Source organism: Urocitellus parryii, chromosome 10 (assembly GCF_045843805.1).
Source record: "Urocitellus parryii isolate mUroPar1 chromosome 10, mUroPar1.hap1, whole genome shotgun sequence".
In the NCBI taxonomy this organism is placed as follows: domain Eukaryota; kingdom Metazoa; phylum Chordata; class Mammalia; order Rodentia; family Sciuridae; genus Urocitellus; species Urocitellus parryii.
In genome coordinates this window covers 97237620-97257480 of record NC_135540.1, presented here as the reverse complement: position 1 = coordinate 97257480, position 19861 = coordinate 97237620, and the positions used below count along the sequence as shown (strand labels likewise).

Sequence of the window (19861 nt, the reverse complement as noted above, 5' to 3'; positions counted from 1 at the left end):
CAAGAAAAGACTTTTACTAAGAATCTTCCTAAGCAGTTTTCCACTAGCAGCCTTGGTCAGTCATGGAAGACCCAACCAATAATTTTTTTTTCATTAGAGATTAGTATTTTGAAAGCCAACCCTATAATTTCAATAGTTTCAGTTACCACAATTCAAACAGGGATAAATGGATGGGTTAGATACAGAATGTAGAAAATAAAGAAGATTCATAAGGCTTAAAATCTTTGTCAACAAAAAATCTAGGAGCTAGTTATTTGTACCTGGAAATGAAAGAAAGTAAATAAATTAGAAGCTTACTATTAATTTTGTTATCAAAACCATACAAATCTTATCTATAAAGAGTTGTTCAGTCTTTGCAGCGATACCTGCTCTTAGCCATGTACAGGGAAAAAAATTGATGAAATAGTTTGGCCAATAAGAAAGCATGCCTTCAAACAAAAACTTCAGATTTGGTTGTTTATCATTATGATCACTGAGAAATCTCCCAGAAATCAAAATCAGGAGATCAAAATATAAGAGTTTGCAGCAAAGAATCAGAGGCATCCTAGTGAGATAAGTAAGACTATTCTTATATTTCATGACTTTATATTTACACTTAGTATTAAGTATTACACTTAATATTAAGTGTAAGCTGAGTATTCATTTTAAGATAAATAAAAACTACTAACAAATTGTGAATGTTTATGAAAAGCAACCATTTAAGAATTAAGTACCACAATTAAGATATTATGATTTGATTTAGTTTTATTTTATTATACTGTGAATTATATTTTATTATACTGTGAATTATACTTTAACATGACATTAGTTTACTCTTGTGGAAATTCCCAGATGTAACCTGTGAGAATGTTCCTGTAAGGCCAATATTCATACACAAATTTAAATATTTGTCGACTGCATTTTGAACTGATGTGAGATGGTCTTCAAACAGACCAGACTTTCTCCATCTTCATGCTATTTGTTTGGGATTGAATAACCTCTGGTTGCAGGAGTCTAGCCTATGATTTTAAAAGACCAAGAAGAATCCTTGACTTCTCTACATACAAAACACTAGATGTTGTCTTCTCACTGTGATATCCAAACACTTTTCCAAAGATTTTTCCATGTGTCTCCCACTTGCAATGTCAATTCCTGTTGAAAGCAACTACTTGCTAGCATTTGTGCGCTTTCCCACAGGTTTTATCACACAGCCTTCCAAAACCAAGAACAGGACTCATATTTTTGCTTCCAGTCAAGATCTTTCTAACTATAATATGGGTACCCTTCATTTTATTTGCCAGACTGGTTGTAAAAATATATATATTTTTTCTTTTCTGGTATTTATTTTTCTCACTTGGTCATCAATAATATAGATGCTTCTGAAACACAGAAAGTAGTTTCTGAATATTTCTCCCTACATTTGTCTGTTCTTAATTCAGGTCTATTCCAATCAACAAGAAATGTTAATAAAAGGGCAGGGGAGAAAGGAAAAAAAATTGAGAAAGTAAAATATAAAATAAAGAAATAGGGAGACAGAAAATAGAAAAAAATAAAGAGAAAAAGAAAAATAAAAAAATGACTAATTTACACAAGTTTAGTCATTTAAACTAATCTTATTAATATGACAGTGTCCTAAATGTATTTTCTGTACTGACTTTGTTTTAATTTGTCTGCATAAGTAATGTTAAAACAGAAAACTTCATTTGAAAACAAAAGTATCTGCAGAAAATGGGCTGCATTTACTACATTAGATTGTTGAAGAAGAACTTATACATTTTACAACTTAGAAAACTGTATTTCTGTGAACTAAATAAATGGGTTTTTTACCTCCAAACTGTGAATTAAAACTCTCTCTCCATATATATATATATATATATATATATATATATATATATACACATATATCTATGTATATATATATATGCAATATACTCTATAATATATATTATGTGTAATATATATATATGTCAAATGATTATGCTAAGCTGTTACACTTTCAAATTATTTGCTGGAATAAACACAGTCTCCGAATGTGAGACTCAACACACAGTTCTTTTTGTGGGTCCAAAAATGAATCTTAAAATCAGTTATTATGCTTATGTATTACATATTTCATAAGAAAAGGAGAAGGTAGCTTTTTATTGTAGGTTTTCTACATGCATAGAAAACACAAAATATTATATGCATTATTTTTCTAGAAGTAGTGCTTAAGAAATTATGGAAGCTAAAATAAATGTTAAAATATTTATTTAAGGAAACATTAGAAAACCTGTTTTAGTGAATTCTATTTAACAATGTATATATAAAGTAACCTTCTGAGCTGTAGAAGACAGATATGACTTACTCTGAAATTTTGAACTGATGTGAGATGGTCTTCAAACATCAATCAATGACACTTCTGACTTTTAACTCTCTTCTTAAATAGTGCCTTGCTCAATTTTTTATATCATCAGTAAAGTACAAATGGCTATAAAACAAGCAGTATCTCTTCCTCATTTGATTACTTTTATTCTCTCCATTTCTTAACAGCAGTTAATCTTCCAGACTTTGACAATAAAACTGAATTCTATGTAAGGATTTATTATCCACACTTAGGTAGTCAGTGGAGAATGCTATTCTCCATGGTTTTAAAATATATCATTGTCATATGCTACCTACCAAACTACTCAGGTTATAGTCCAAAAAGTATATTTGTGAAATAAGTTTTAGAAGAACCAATAGTTTATCCTGCTCCACAAGTCCCATAAAAGTGTAAAAAAGAGATGTCCCTTTCTTTCTTAAACATATTTACTTAGCATCTAATATATGACAAACAGTATTATACTATGTTACATTCTATGAAATGAACAAATAGAAGGACATGAAAGATTCTGACATTTGGTAAAAAGTGATTAATACTGAGTTAAGGAACTCATCACCAGGAGATGATATTTAAACTGAGCTTTCCTGTATAAGTAGATGTCTAGGATAGAATTTTTTGACAGTAAGTCATCCACACTGACAGAAAATAATGAGGGAAAAATCCAAAAAGGATTGATTGTGATTTGACCTTTAGAAATAAATGAAAGACCAGATCTTTGACATATAGAAGGGCAGGGAGATAAATAATAAGACAAATATAATGTAAAAAGTGACAAAATATATGTCCAATGGTATACAGAAGGTATAATTATTACTCACTGATATAATCACAACATAAGGATAAAAAAGTAAATCTAATTATAGCCAAATACAGTTTTTTCAGACAAGATAATTTGTATTTAATTCTTAGTAATAGCCAATGTGACATTTTATAAAATATGAGTTGATTCTAAAGATCATGAAGAAATATCAGTAAGTAAATAGCTTAGGTATTAGAAAATTATAAACATACTATGGAGAATTCAAAAATTGAACTTCCTATTATGTAAATTTTGTTGGTTTCTTCAGTAGTTTGCTGGATGTACTTGCTTTAACTTTTGCCATTTCTGATCCCTTGGTTTCATTGTAAGTGAGGCATTGATCATGCATTTGAGAGTTTCATATGAGATTGAGGGAAAATATAAGAGAAAAAAAATTTCATGCACTAGAAAATATTGACTAGAAATAAACTAAATACAGAAAGACAAGTACTATTCTTCATATCATGAAGATAAAAAATGTCAACATGAAAGTAAAATAGCAATTACTAGAGATTGGGAGTGCTCTGTAATTGGGAAAGTTGAAAAAAGGGAGGCTGGATTTCATCCATGCACAATGTATGCATGTATGGAATCTCATTAATATATACAGTAAATACATGTCAATAAAAAAGAAAATATAGAGTTTAAAATATATTCAGGAAGGTCTGTTTGACCAAGAATAGTATCTAGTAAGATAGAGATTGGAATAAGAAATGTCAGACACAGGGGGACTAGAAGAAAGAAGACCTTAAAGAAAAGGAATTAATGATGATTTTTTTCTTTTTTATAAAATATTAATAAAATATATACTGAAAACTATGATTTCTGATATTTTGATGGAATACACAAGCTAAAATTCTGTCACAAAATTTAAAAAACTTTTGGTTTAATATATATTTTACCAGTGAATATATTTATAGATAGTCTTATAAGAATGGAAAAAAAAATTGTCAGAGAATTATGAAAAAGTAAATGTGCATATTTAGAGAGAAATGTTTTTTTCTACTATATCCTAGAAATTTAATTCAATTTACCACCTGGAACTGACAAATAAGCTTAATATGCAAAATGGTGAATGGTTGAAATGACTGTATTCAATCTGAGATCAAGTATTGAGCATCATGCTAAGAGACACTAAACAAACCAGAAAAAAAAAAAAAGAAAATTAAAGTATTACCCAATAGAGTCAAAACTAAGAATATTCATTTGGATTAAATCAGGGTGCATAAAATGTAGGAAAAACACCTCCCTGTAATTGTGTGGTTATGGGCTGGTTTTAAGGAGGGCCTGGATTTAGGTTACACTCTTCATATTGTCTACAAAGTCACATTCTTACACACAAAAAAAGTAAATTATCTTGCCATGGCAAAACCAAGGACAAATGTCTTGAGGAAGAAAATAGTATAAATTCAGAGCTTAAATAATTACATTTTTTAAAAATTGGAAAGTTCTCAAAGTCATGAATTATAAAATCACACAAATTTTCTTGTATAAAAATAGATGAATAATTAATTCAGTGATGCCAGATTTGGAAATATTTCAGATACAAAAATCATATATCATAGATTCTTACATCATTACTATTGTTGTTTAAAAGAAATTAAAATTTAGTTATGACATGAGAGTATCAAAAAGACCATATTTCTTTAAAATAACCAATAAATCTTTCTAAAACTCCAAAATTTAGATAATCTATCAATAAAAAATAATATATAAAATTAAAATTGATAGGCTTGAGTGGTAGATTTGACACACTTGAAGAGAAGAGTGAATAAAGTCGGAAGGGACCTGGAGAAATGAAGCAAAATGCAACACAGAGAAATGTAAATATGGAAACTATTGAAGAAGAAGTGAAGATGTTTGACAGATATGGTAAGAAGGACCAATATAAGGGTAATGAAACTTTTAATAGAGAATGCTGGTATAATAAATATATATTTTAATAAAAGAGACATCTTAGTTGATACATGTAGGGATTCTGATCATGGAAATGTACTGGAAAGCATCCCCCTGGTGAGAAAACACCCAGGGGTTGGGGGTGGGGGTAACAGGCACCCTGTTTTCCACCCTTAGAGTGCTCTGTAATCTCTTTTAGGATCTAATTATATAGCTAATATATGTGCTATGTCTAGCTTGTATGGCAATGCTTTGAGATGCCTCTGTGTTAGAGCCTCATCAAGCCTCAACCTTGATTGCAGGCACATAACTCCTGGGATTAGAAGAACTTGTTTGCTACATAACTACAATGTTTCACCAAGCTCCAGTGCTCCTGGAGCTGCTGGCCTAACAGTAAATTCAGACAATAGACTTTCTTGAGAACTTCACAAAGCTCCTAACATTGCATATTGTAACTGTGAAATGTAATTGCAGAAAGAAGCAACCTTACTGATACTCTAAACAATATGTGGTTATGGTACTAATGATCTAATAATGTAACCTATAAATAAATGTGGCCACTTGGACAAGAAGCCACTCTGCCACCTTTCCTGCTCTTCACCTTGTCCCTATGTCTCATTATTATTATTTCTTTACAGATACACAAAGTATACTAAAATCCTATGTCACCAGAAAAATATAAACCAATATGTATTTCACCTATGGTAGAATTGTACACTATCAAAGCTATGAAGATTATTTTCAAGGCAGCAAGTGAAAAACTGGTAAAAAAGACTTGCAAGTGATAACACTATCAGCACCAGTAGACAGTAGTTACCAAGAAAGAAACAAATGTTCTACCTAGCATTCCATTTAAAAAGTATGAAATTCCATTTCAAAAATATATAAAAATATTCATTTTAATATTATTTTTTAACTAAAAAACTTTAAGATAGAAAAAATTACTCAAAGAAAAAATATTAGGGAAGAATAAAAAAAATAAAATAGGGAGAAACACAGTATATGAGCACAAGTACATCTAAACAGATGGCCTGAACATGTTGAGTTCAAAAATTAGGTAATAAGAACATATTAGTTAAAATATAAACATATAATTGATTAGTTATTTGAATTAAAATATTTTAATTTCTTAATCTAAAAAACATAAAGATATATACAGGAAGTACAAAATATAAAGGTGTGAATGCTACATACAATTGAATGCTACATAACATTATTATAATTTTCCTTACCTAATTGACTTTTTATTCTCTTGGAGTTAATCATTACTTACTTTTTTATAAATACAACTAGATTTCCCTATAATTATCGCAAGTGTAATTTGTGATTTAGTCTTTTTTGAGTGAGGGAGGGTGTTATGAGAGATTGAACCCAAAATTTTACCCATGTTAGAGAAGCACTCACCAATTGAGCTACATTTTTGCCCTTTAAAAAAATTTGTTTTGAGATAAAGTCTCATTTTATTGTCCAGGCTGATCATGAACTAGTGATTCTCCTGCCTCAGCTTTCCAAGTAGCTGGGATTACAGGCATGAGTTATTGCACCTTGGTCAGTTCTGTTCTCTTGTTATCAAATGCATTGGGAATTCTACTATTTTCACCATTTAAGGAAATCCAATTTGTCAGAAGGCTGAGGCAGAAGGATTACAATTTTGAGTTGTGCCTGAGAAACTCAGGGAGACCCTCTCTTTAAGTTTTGAAGTGCTAGGATTGTAGCTCAGTGGCAGAGCACCCTGGTTTCAATTCCCTCATGGAAGGAAGGAAAACTTGGTCCAATGCAGGGACTACAGTAGATTGGATATGTTTCAGCAAAACTCATAAATCATTTCAGCAAAACTCAAAAATCCTAATACTCACTATGATTATGTTAGAAGGTGGAGAATTTTGGAGATAATTTGCTCATGAAACTGGATCACTGAAGGCATGAATGAAATTCCACCATGTGGAGATAGGAGGAGACAGCAGTTTGAAGCATAGAAGAGGATCCTCCCAAGAACTTAATCAGGCTGGCAACTGAATTTCAAACTTCTAGTATCAAGAACCAAAAGAAGCATATTTCTATTGTTTATAAACCTTCCAGTCTATGATGTTTTGATATACATAGCAATATACCATAAATAAACACTAAAATAGAGACTTTAGATGTTTTGTTTTTCGGTGCATCTTCTATATCATTTGCCTATCTGTTTTCCACAAATTTCCATGGATCCTCCTTGTCTGAAGACTTTTCCAGCTCTCCCTTGGTCACAATCCCCTAATTCCTATATCTCCTTGTACATTTTCTTATTTTTGTCACATACATTTTAGAATAGATTATGAAGAAAGTTATGTTTGATTTTAATTTCCTAGAAATAGTGTAAGAGGTCTATTATTTGTTTGCTTATGAAGTTACTTGAATGAGTACTTGCCATAGAAGAGAAATAAGCAGGCTAGAAAAGTACAAAATAATTAAGCTAGTATGACATTTTTGTGAGAGTCTGATACCTTGGAGTTATCACAGTTGATCTAACTTTAAGGCATAGTAACTAACGTTTTGTAACTCCATGTCAGACTGCCAAAGACTAAAGGTTACCTCTTTGAAGGAGTGGCAGCATATTTTAAACAAGAATAATTCTCAAAGAGGGATGCATCAGAAGAAAGAGAATCATTAGAAGGCAACACTCATAGCACCTGCTGTGTAGATATAGCTGGCAGAAAAGAGAACCATGATAAATTGCTGCCGGCATCCATTTAAATCTGCTCAGTTGAACTTAATTCTTACATTCATAATTCATCTACTTGTAGATTCTCCAAGATTCTGGTTGGTTAGATTTCCAGGAAAAAATACAAGAGACAGGATGACAGGATTAATAGAATATTCCATTCCTGCAGTTGATCAAGCCAACTGACACCCAAAACTCTAGACTGTTTTTTACCTTGGATCGGAGCACTTTTGCTATAGTTGGTTGGCCAAGTGGAGAAAACCAAATCTACATTATTGAGAATTATGACCCCTGAATCAAAGTATCTGATCATGTTTTGACTGTTACGCTTGTAGGTTTTAGTTGTAACCAGACAAAAGAGTCACAAAAGTCCTTTCATTTGATTATAAGGGTCTCAATGCATTCCTTCTTTTCCCCTGTTATGTATGTAATAACCAGTTGACTTTCTTATGACATTTGGGATTATATTCTTTTCTGCCAGTATGATAACTGTCTTCTTTGTAGCCTAGTAGCAGTACTTCCTTCTACCTACATTTTCACAATGGAAAACAGAACCTGGACTCTGACACAATTTTTGAAGTTAAAGAAATAAAATTCTTTGATACAAAAACAACAGAGAAAATAATCCCAATGTCTTAGTTTAAGGAACTGTATGTTCTTGCCACTGCTATTAATATATGGATGGTGAAATAAGCTTGATATTAACAGTGAGAGAAAATATAACTTGGTTTGTAATGGATTAAATCTGCAGATATTCAAGAGGAGATCTTAGGTTAGAAGTTGGATATGGAGACATGAGCATCAGGGAAAAGACACAGGGATGAAGTTATGAACATGAAAATATTGTTTGTATGGCATACAGCTATTGAACTGTTTTCAAACTTATTGGTGCCGATTAATAAACTTGAACTCAGTGTAATGGGGCATGATAGCCATATACAAATGAAATAGATATCTGAGGCCCATCTCTCATCTCTTATTTGCCTCTCTGAATTGAAACACATTTGGGGAAATCTAGTTTTCCTGACTGTTGTGCTGCAGCCAACAAGACAATTCAAAGGTTGAGAAAATGTTTGATCTCCTATTTCACAACAATCAGAAAATCTTGAATGTTCTACTTTCAAAATATGGTCATAATCCTGCCATTGTTTGTAATTCTCCTCTACTACTATTAACTGATTTAAGTAAATTTCATCCATAGATCACATTTTTAGCATGCATTATGAAACAGTTCTCCCTGTTTCCATGTGGTATCCACAAGGGCATTTCTACATGCAGAATAAAACACACATATTCATGAGTTCTGATTCTTGGTGTTTATATAAAATCCTTACAGAAACAATCATATCAATGTAAATCATCATCATTCTTTTAAATTAAGTAACAAGGTTAAAAATGCAGCTTAATCTTTCTCTAACACTGTCTTCAATTAGGTTTATTACTACTTTATGGAAAACCTTACTATTAATTTAAAGCTTGTTGTAAATATAATATTATTTATTTTCTTTGTTTGTCATTTATTTTCAGTTTTTATAAGGCAATAGGTTTCCTTAAAATAAAGTTTCAGAAATAGTAGAAATATGGACAGAGAAAAGACTAGTCATGCATCATGGTTTACCTTTTTATAAGAGTGTTGCCAGTTATTTTAAAAAAATAGGCAGTGACACAAAAAAGATTTTACAATGCAATATTCCATGAAATGCTTCTAAAATTCACCAGACATTTTTTTTTATTATCAAATACTGTTGTGATCTAGGGTGGCAATTAAAAGTAGTGACTCACGTTTATTTTTGGTAATTTATAAAAGCCATGGCTTTATATGTTAGAAGATGGTTGTCCAAGAATAAGAAGGTAACTTTTGATATATTTATGAATTATAATAAATCCATTTTTATCTAGGACTATGTTCCATGTAGAACTAAGAGATGATGGTCCTATTCTATGAAAAACCAGCAAAAATAAGCACTTTGTAAATGGAGTCCACAGCAAAGGATTCATGAATATCTACATATAATTTCCATAAATTATAATAGCTAGCTGGCTCCTGATAGTTAAACCAATATACATGGATGAGTTTCTCCATTCATTTCTATTTGTTTTTATGATTTCTGACCCACCCTCTTAACATGAAAAAAATCTCAATAAATTTAAAGCACTCCCCATTATAACCTTCCACAGTAGTCAGTCTGGAAATGGACATCAAACTCAAGCAAATAATTTGGAATTTATCTTTATGAATTTGCACCCTATAGTGGGTAATTACTGCAATTCAAGGATAATTGAATGAGAATCACAGACCTATTGACTTACTGAATATTTCATGAACAAATTAAAAAGAGTTTGCCATTTTGCTATAAAATTACCAAAATCTTTATAATATATTAAAAAGAGTCTCTAAAGTTTTTTTAAAAAGCAGCAAGAAGATTATTTGGAGTCAACACAAGTAAAACAACTGTGATCATTGGCTATCATATTGTATTACAGTTTCAATTAAAAAAAAACAAATACAAAGCAATTTTTGGCTAGCCTTATGGTTATTTAATTACCAGTGTCACTCATGTTTTATGACTTATTTATTTTCATTAAATAGGTTTCTAATATTCTTCCTCAAGCAGGATTCTGCAGAGTTTTGTCCCAAATTAGATAATTTTCTTTTTCTAATATCCTACAATTAAGAAATATGAAAAAGAATTAAAGTTTTCTAAGATTGTATGTCCAATTTGATCAAGCACTGAGTTTGGTGGCTGTATTATTTTGGTTTGAGGCTTTTTAGTCTTATTTGGCAGATAGGCATATCAATTGAATAGACCCATCTGTTGTCCCACCAATTAGTTGGCTTGCATCTAGATGAACCAGGCACATTTCCAAAGTGAGAAGAGTCTTCTGTGGGAGGCCTTGATTATGAAAATAAGATTTGGCTTCCAAGTGAAATGCCAACTGAATCTAAGCCATAAGCCTGTGCATTCATTCATGGCATTTGGGGGCTTTTCTGAAACATACACCATTTATTCAAAGTATTAATTGAAAAAAAGTTTATTTGTCAGAATAAAATTGCCTTCGGCTTTGCTTTGAGTTATTTGTGGTGTTTTAAAACACCTAAATCATGGTCAATAAAGTGAGTATTATTATTAGATTTACATAAGAGATCTGCTAAAATTCAACATGTTATTATTTAACTGTATATACAAGCATTTCAGCAGAATATTTTCATTAGGTTTAAAAAAAAATGGTGAATCTTATGATCAGAATTGAAAACCAGAATTGAAAACCTAAGATCAGAATTGAAAACCAGAATTAAAAACTGGTTTTCAATTTCTCCTGTTGTAGATAGATAGGTGGTCACCATCTATCTACAACACGAGAAATATCAATTTCTTTACACATACAAAAGTCTCTGTTAATTCATTAGGATACTGAAAGATTTTCCTTTTACTGTTTAATGCTAAAGATATAAATATCAATATGACTGTTTATTATTAGACAGTATTTTAAACTTGTATACATTTTATATATTTCAGAAAGTTAATTCATTCATTCATAGAAGAAGTACTTACTAAGAACTAACTTTTCACTAACATAAAGACTATTACCTATATACCTTATAATTTTTGCTCAGCTGAGAATACCTGATTAGCCATTTTATGTATTTCTTCACAAACCACCTTAATATCTCATTCTCTCTCCCATTCCACTGCCCCCATATTATTTTTCTTACCTAAAATGTTTTAGTAATGTTTTAATTCAAATATAAATTTTCTCATTCCTACATCTATTCAAGTGCAGATTTTTTGGAAAAAAAATTACATAACCTTATGGATTGAATTTATTTTAAACTCCTATCAATAGACTCAATACTACTACTCAACTTGTAGGGATTTCATCAAATGTTTACATTTATTTCATTTAAAAATAATGTTTTCCACATATCCTTATGTTTCTTGATTTTTTCCTCTCTCAAATGACTGACTAGATATGTACTTATCTCTCTAGAAAAAGTTCTCCCTAAAAGACTCATTTATTCCTATGATTAAAAATACCAATTAAATGCTAGACATTTCCAACTAATTTTTCTTTAATCTAGACCTCTCCCTTACTACTTAATTAGTATAATCAATTGCCTACTTAACTTCATTTAGTTATTTCATATGAAGGTCAAAATGAACTCAGAACACCATTTAGTGTTTTCAACACAACCTGAAATCTTTTTTTTTTTCTTCATGGAAGCATTGTGTGTTCACATTGTCAAGCCATCTAAAATTCATCACTGACTTTTCTGTTTTTTTTTTTACCTATAACTTTCTATTTTTTTCTCTCCCAAGTGTGTATTTGGCATATATATGGCAAGTTTTTGTTAGAAACACAAATGTGAGGTGTGTGTGTGTGTGTGTGTGTGTGTGTGTTTGAGTGTTGAAATGTGAGTTTAAAACACAGTAATGTGGAGCAAATTTCTTTTTTTTAGAATATTCAATTTTGTGCTTTGAATTTGCAAGACTTATTTATATTTTAGAATGCAATGCTTTATTTTTTTTATCATATGGATTGTATTTATTTCTCTTAAAATAAAGTATACAACGTTATTTGGCCACTTCAGAGTGATGTGTTTATGGATTCACTTGATTGAATACATTTAAGCCACAAAATACATAACACTGGCTTTATCTGTATATTCATAACATCTTTATGAGAAATTCTAAAAAAATAAGATATCAAAATATAACAAGATTCTTACTCTAACCAATGAACATAGTGTGCCAGAACTGAAGAATTCAATAAACTAATTCTCCTTACATAAAAGCATTTTTAAAAAGGAGAAAATAATATATTTGGAGTAAAATTGGAACCAGAACTATATTCAAATCAATAGTTCTTAAGAAAGACAAATCTACCTGCTAATATCTAGTGAAATACATGTGCCTAGTTTTCCCTTTTAATACAATCATAATAGTCTTCTTTGCCTTTATAAAATAAATATTTCAAGTCACAACAAGGTTCACTAAAATTATGAAGTCATGAAAGACATTAGTATCAAAGCACATGTTCTGCAAATGCCACCTACAGATAAATCACTAGATGACTAAAAAAAGGAGAAGTGCACACATAGAGCTCTTCTAATAACCTATGTGAATTTTCTCCAAGAAAGTAGACTAGAAGATACGTCTATGTACACAAACTCCTGAAATGTTCATGTGTAGTAAAGGCATTGAATTACAAGATTCAAATAAAAATAAAAACTATTTTATTGGATATAAACATATTCAGTGATTAAAATTAATTTAGAGAAACTATTACTAAATACAATACCTGTTATTATATTCCTTTATAATAATATATCCTGTGTCTGATATAATCAAAATGAAATATGCTAACAAATGAACACCTGTCATAATAGTTTATTCTTGACATAAATTTAATTCTCTATATGCCAACCTTAAATTAGTGATTTTTTTTGCCTCTAATCATTTCTTGGTGCTTCTGTCAAGGATAAAACTTTGACATAAGCATCATTTAATGAGCATTTTTAAAAAATCTTTCCTATTAATAATGCAAACTATTTTCCCCCCATAGTATACCTAATATTATCAGATTTAAAATCCCAGACTCCAAATCCTCCAAATTTCATCTCCCTATACTGTTGCTTTTTTCCTTTCTATAATATTCATTAGTTCAACAAGTATATCTAGGCTTTTTAAACAGACACCAACATACACACACTCACACTTATACACTCTTTGAAAGAAATGACTCAAAATATTTACAATGTCTCTATTGTTTAAAGTGAGGAGTGATGAATGATTTTGTTTATATTTCCATTTTGTGTATAACTTTGATATCAGATCATGTATGGTTTCATCATAAGAAAAATGTTAATAGTTGATATTTCATTTTCAACTCCTTCAGGAAAAAGCACTTGGTTATTAGTATGTAACAAACATTTAATCAATTAAAACAGTAATTTGCAAATATTTTGCATGGTGGAACACCTCCAGAATGATGTTTTGAGAAAACACCAGGTAAACATGGCTGCTTAAGACCAAGAAGAGCATTCACCCAGTGAGCTGGTGTCTCAACCTTGGCACATTGGTAACCTGTACATCAGTTTGTTGTACTTTGGTAGGAAAGTTGGGCATGGTTTAAGACATATTATACATTATACATATTAAATAATTATATATTATATAATTATAATTATTCTTAGGACCATTACAACTATATTTTTGAGGATACTGATTTTCTTTTTTGCTTGTTTGATTAGGTTTTCAACATTAACTTAAAAAGGAAGAAATAACAGTTGAGAATTTATCTTTACAAATGTTGAATATAATACCATATCCCTTAGTGGTGTCTTTTAACTTTTCCTTTTGATATGTGAATATATTTTTTCATCAACAAATATCGTTTCTCATTTAACGCTAAAGATTATTATACAAATATATTCTTATCTCTTGGCTTGTTCTAAAGTTCAAATCTTATTCTATGTCAAATAATTACCTTTCAAATACATTAATTTATTTTATATTGTGCTTGTTTGCAAAGAAGTGTTTGCATACAATTCAAGAATAACCCATAAATATAGGATTCTAAGTCATCATTATGCATTATGTGTGGTTAAACATAAATATTTGAAAATTTTAACCATTCAACATTAGCTTATACTAAATGAATAAGTAATATATTATGAATTCTTAATAGTTGGTACATAATTCAAATAATAAATGAACCTATTCCTTAAAATAAGTTAATCACATTAAACTAAACTAGAACTGACTTAGAGAATCAATTTTCTACATTGTAATAACTCTACTCTGTAAGGTTATGTTTTTGAATGGCCTTTCTTTATCTCTACCTCCTATTCAAGTTACCATTTATTTAACTTTTTTTTTTAAAGAAAGAGTGTGTGAGAGAGAGAGAGAGAGAGAGGGAGAGAGAGAATTTTTTAATATTTATTTTTTAATTTTTGGCGGACACAACATCTTTGTTTGTATGTGGTGCTGAGGATTGAACCCAGGCTGCATGCATGCCAGGCGAGCGCGCTACCACTTGAGCCACATCCCCAGCCCTATTTAACTTTCTTTATGCTAAAAAAATAAAGAAAAAATACTTTTTAAACTTCATGGCCATGAATTTATTCTTCAATGCTGTAATAATGATTTCTCTTTGCAACTCTGAAGGAGGTTAGGGATAATGCTAAGTTAATGATTGATTCAGTCTGTTTTCTTAGGTTCCACCAAAAACTAATTTACTATTTTTTTTTTCACTTAATGCTGTGTTTTCTACAGGCTTCTTTTTCAGTATATCTCTGGAGTCTTTGGACTTCTTATGCGAAAAACTCTCAAACCTATAGCTCTCAGTAAGGTCTCTATGTGTGTACTTCCTTTTTCTGCCACCAAACTCTAAACCAGTATATGGCTATTCTTGAACCTACAGTATATTTCAACTATGGTAGGCACAAAACTACGTTAATTACTTTTTATCAGCATTTCAGTTGGTTTGTTGAGAAATTTATGCCATCTTTGCTCCACTTCTATTATCTCTCACACCCAGTGAGTTACAAACTCTCCAAAATTCTACTTTCAAAATAATGTCTAAATCCATTCTTTATCTTTCATCCTCCCCAATACCACCACCATTATAATGGTGGTTAAGACACTTATCATCTGTTTTCAAGAATTTTATAGGTCTCCTGAATTCTCTATGAATAGATATTTAGAGTTACAGTATTATCATCTGCATTTTTGCCAAAGTTTTTTGCTGAGATACAGTTCTACTAAGAATATTTTGCTTAAGACATAGTTCTGAATTCTTATTGCCTACAAATGAAAGTTTAATCTGTGTGTGATGGCATACAAGTTTGAACTCAATCAATTTATCATTTAAGACTAGTTCTTCTTTCTCCTAGTAATGGCCATTTTGTAGTTATCTTTCTACATAGGGCACCAAATGGGTCTCAGAAATTCCTTTCTTTCATCCACAGATGTCTGTGATCCACAATTTGCCAATAAAGTGATACAGTCAGGCTCCATAAATTAAAATTGTTACGCACAATCACAGAAGAGTTGAAAATAGTGCAATGATAATGCAGGAGCCCAGTTACATTGGCTGTATGGAGTTATAAAGACACCCCAGGGAGGATCCTCACTGGCTTGTTTTCCTGGTGCTCATAATCCCTTGTTTCTGCCTTCCTTTATAAAACTAATTCTTCAACCATTTAATTGATTCTGTGAAATATTAGGTAATAAGCCAGGGAAATTATTTTCCTTTCTTTTTGCTATCGGAATTAAGGATTGAACCTGTGGGCATTTGACTACTGAGCTATATCTCCAGGTCTTTTTAATTTATTTTTTATTTTAAGACAGGATGTTGCTAAATTGCTTAGGGTCTCACTAAGTTGCTGAAAATGGCCTTGAACTTGTGATTCTAATATCTTTGCCTCAGATTGCTGGGATTACAGGCATGTGCCACTGTTCCTGGCTGGAATTTATCTTCATTTAAGTTAACAAAATCTGAGAAGACTTTCTGCTTTCCAGCATTGTGGAGCAGAAGGAACATTTGAAGGACTCCCCTGCTACTGACAAATCACTCAAATCCCCACTAGAACTTGTATGTGAAGCATTCCCAGTACCCTCCAGCCAACTCAGCATCAGCTACTTCTGTGACTGGGTCCAGATTAAGTTCCTCCCAAGACAGATTTCATTGGATCCACTCTTAAGAGAACTCTGCCAGGTTTTCCTGCCCCTTCTACAGCAGTGTACAGTGCCAAGGCCTTAAGATTTCCATAACTGACAGAGAGAGTGCCATCAAAGCAGAATAAGCCACAAACTCTGTGTGGTGCCTCTACCAGCTGATAATGCACAAGGAAAAAATAACTATTTGATACTAGAGCCCTCCCCCCTTTTTTTTTTTCAAAGGTAGGATTTGAAGAAGCTGTTCTAAGATCTGTTCTGCTGGTAAGTGACTGATAACATCTGGATCAGTCCCTGAGTTCAGAGACTCAGCTGCAACTGAGTGAAAAACAGACAATGACATCTAGAAGAATTGCACTGAGGTGCAAGCCACATTAAACCCTCTGAAGTAAATGCTGGTTGAACTAAGAAATTGCTAAATCAAACCTGTAATGGGATGGGCTATTTGGGCATCTCTGTCATTTTGCCTCTTGCTGTTACTTTAATTCTGTGTTTTCTTTCAAAGTCCAGATACTTTTATTTTTTTAAATTTATTTTTCTTTTTTTTTTAAATATATGACAGCAGTGGAAAGAATTGCAATTCTTATTACACATATAGGGAACAATTTTTCATATCTCTGTATATAAAGTATGTTCATGCCAATTTATACCTTTATACATGTAATTTGTTGTTTTATTTTTTTGCATTACAATTCTTAATACACATATATGCCACAATTTTTCATATCTCTGAATATAAAGTGTGTTGACACCCAATTAAAGTCTTCATATATGTACTTTGTATAATGATGCCCAGCACATTCCACCATTCTTGCTAATCCCCTGCCCCTTCCCTTACCCTCCCACCCTTCTTCCCTATCTATAATTCATCTATTCCTCCCATGCTCTCCCTCCCTACCCTACTATGAGTCAGCCTTCTTATATCAGAGAAAATATTTGGCATTTGTTTTTTTGGGGATTGGCTGCCTTCACTTAGCATTATCTTGTCCAACGTCATCCATTTACCTGTAAATGCCATAATTTTGTTCTTTTTAAATGCTGAGTAAAATTCCATTGTATATATGCCACATTTTTTTTTATCCATTTATCCACTGAAGGACATTTGGTTGGCTCCACAGTTTAGCTATTGTAAATTGTGCTGCTATAAACATCGATGTGGCTGTATCCCTATAGAACCTAGGAATTAAACCAGAGACTCTGCGTCTAATAGAAGAAAAAATAGGCCCTAATCTTCATCATGTGGGATTAGGCTCCAACTTCTTTAATAAGACTCCTATAGTTCAAGAATTAAAAGCAAGAACTAATAAATGGGGTGGACTCAAACTAAAAAGTTTCTTCTCCGCAAAAGAAACAAACTTTGATGTGAACAGAGAACCTACATCTTGGGAGCAAATTTTTACCCCTCACATATCAGATAGAGCACTAATCTGTAGGGAATATAAGACTCAAAAAGCTAAACACTGAAAAAACAAATAACTCAGTCAACAAATGGGCTAAGCACCTGAACAACACTTCTCAGAAGAGGATATACAATCAATCAACAAATATATGAATAAATGCTCATCATCTCTAGAAGTCAGAGAAATGAAAATCAAAACTACTCTAAGATATCATCTCAATCCAGTCAGAATGGCAGCTATTATGAAGACAAACAACAATAATTGTTGGTAAGGGTGTGGGGAAAAAGGCACACTCGTACATTGCTGGTGAGACTGCTAATTGGTGCAGCCAATTTGGAAAGCAGTATGGAGATTCCTTGGAAATCTGGGAATGGAACCACCATTTGACCCAGCTATTCCTCTCCTGTACTATACCCAAAGGACTTAAAAACAACTTACTACAGGGACACAGCCAGCTACTTTTCAATAATTCACATTGCCCTTATTTGGAGCAGCAGTGGTTCCCTAGTTTAGAAATAGGCCTTTGGTTGTACCAAATTGAACTTGTTGAAAATGATTGCTACCAAATATTCTTAGATCACATTAACAGAGCTGATTATTGCCCAGAATGCTATCCTCTTAATCCTGCTAATAGAAGCCTTGTTCTTTCTTGGTTCTTCCCACTTGAGTGGGCTCCCCAATATCTCACCAGGTGGACCTTTAAAAAAATGTACCAGCCATTTCTTCTGGGTCCTCCACTGATTAGGAAAAGGACACATGGCTCCAGAGTTGCTGGTTAACCCCGAATTACAGTTAATCTTGACTAGAACAGAATAAACATTGAGCAAAAAACTTGACTGAAATAAATGACTTCTATAAAAGAAGAATCATGCAGACTCTAGAGGGTTTTGTTCTAGTAGCCCAAGGAACATGGAAATGCAATTCATTTCTTTTTGTGTGTGATGCTAGGGAACACACCTGGGGTCTCACCCATGCTAGGCAAGCACTGCACCACTGAGCTACATCCCCAGCCTCTTTTCTAAATCTGACCCAGATTGTCACTACTTTGGAGAACTGCTTAGATTATTGGGTCTGCTTCTGGGGATAAGCATATTTTTTTTAGCATGTCATTAGTATTCTAACTGTCTGGTTCATCTAGGACCAGAGTAATCCATAAAAACAATGTTCTGAAACTAGCTTGCCCCTCCTAAAAAGTTATATATTGTAATTATTGGCATACAATAAGGTATTCCTGGAGGGGAGGCTCCACACTATGTGCTCCATAATTGTATCTTTAACAATAACTGTGGGAAAGCATTCTCTTTATAGCTGGATTCTAGATTCTCCCAATAAATTTTAATAAGAAACTATATTGTTCTCAATTGCCCCTCTTCTATATTTACCAGTGGTACATTCCAGATATATATGAGTATGTGCATAAATGTGTGTGTGTGTATATATATATATTATATAATTTATTCATATGTAAGTACTTATTCCTCTTGCTCTGTTTGTCCCATCCTCAGTGTGGCTTCGTAATGTTAATAAGAGCTCACTGTCAAAGAAATTACATGCTTTACATGTCTATATAATATCTATGTATGCATACTTATCTGTGGCTTTCATTTTTCCTGTTTTTGTTTTTGAACTATACAATTTTATGGAAAAAAACTATATGTCATATGTGTGTGGGTGTGTGGGTGTGTGTGTGTGTGTGTGTGTGTGTGTGTGAGAGAGAGAGAGAGAGAGAGAGAGAGAGAGAGAGAGAGAGAGAGAAACCATATGCTATGGAAGCTATTTGAATGAAGGCATTGTCATGGTAGCTATTTGAATTACATAATAAAATATTTTATACATGTTCAATAAATACAGTAGATGACAAAATATATTAAGAAATTTCTCAAATACAATCTTTTGAAAAATCTATATAAGTAGGAAATAATTAAACGTAGCCTGTCAGGATATACAATAAAAACAGTGAAAAAAGGCAACATATTTAGTCAGCGTTACACATTCTACTTCCCTAAAAATTTACAGTGAAAATAGTGGGATGTTTACACATTT

The 19861-nt window shown here is 31.9% G+C and overlaps 1 pseudogene; it reads left to right on the top strand.

The window, feature by feature from the left end:
- Nucleotides 1-4936: 4936 nt before the first annotated feature.
- On the top strand, nt 4937-18658 carry LOC113187272 (torsin-1A-interacting protein 2 pseudogene; annotated as a pseudogene).
- The last annotated feature ends 1203 nt before the right edge of the window (nt 18659-19861 follow it).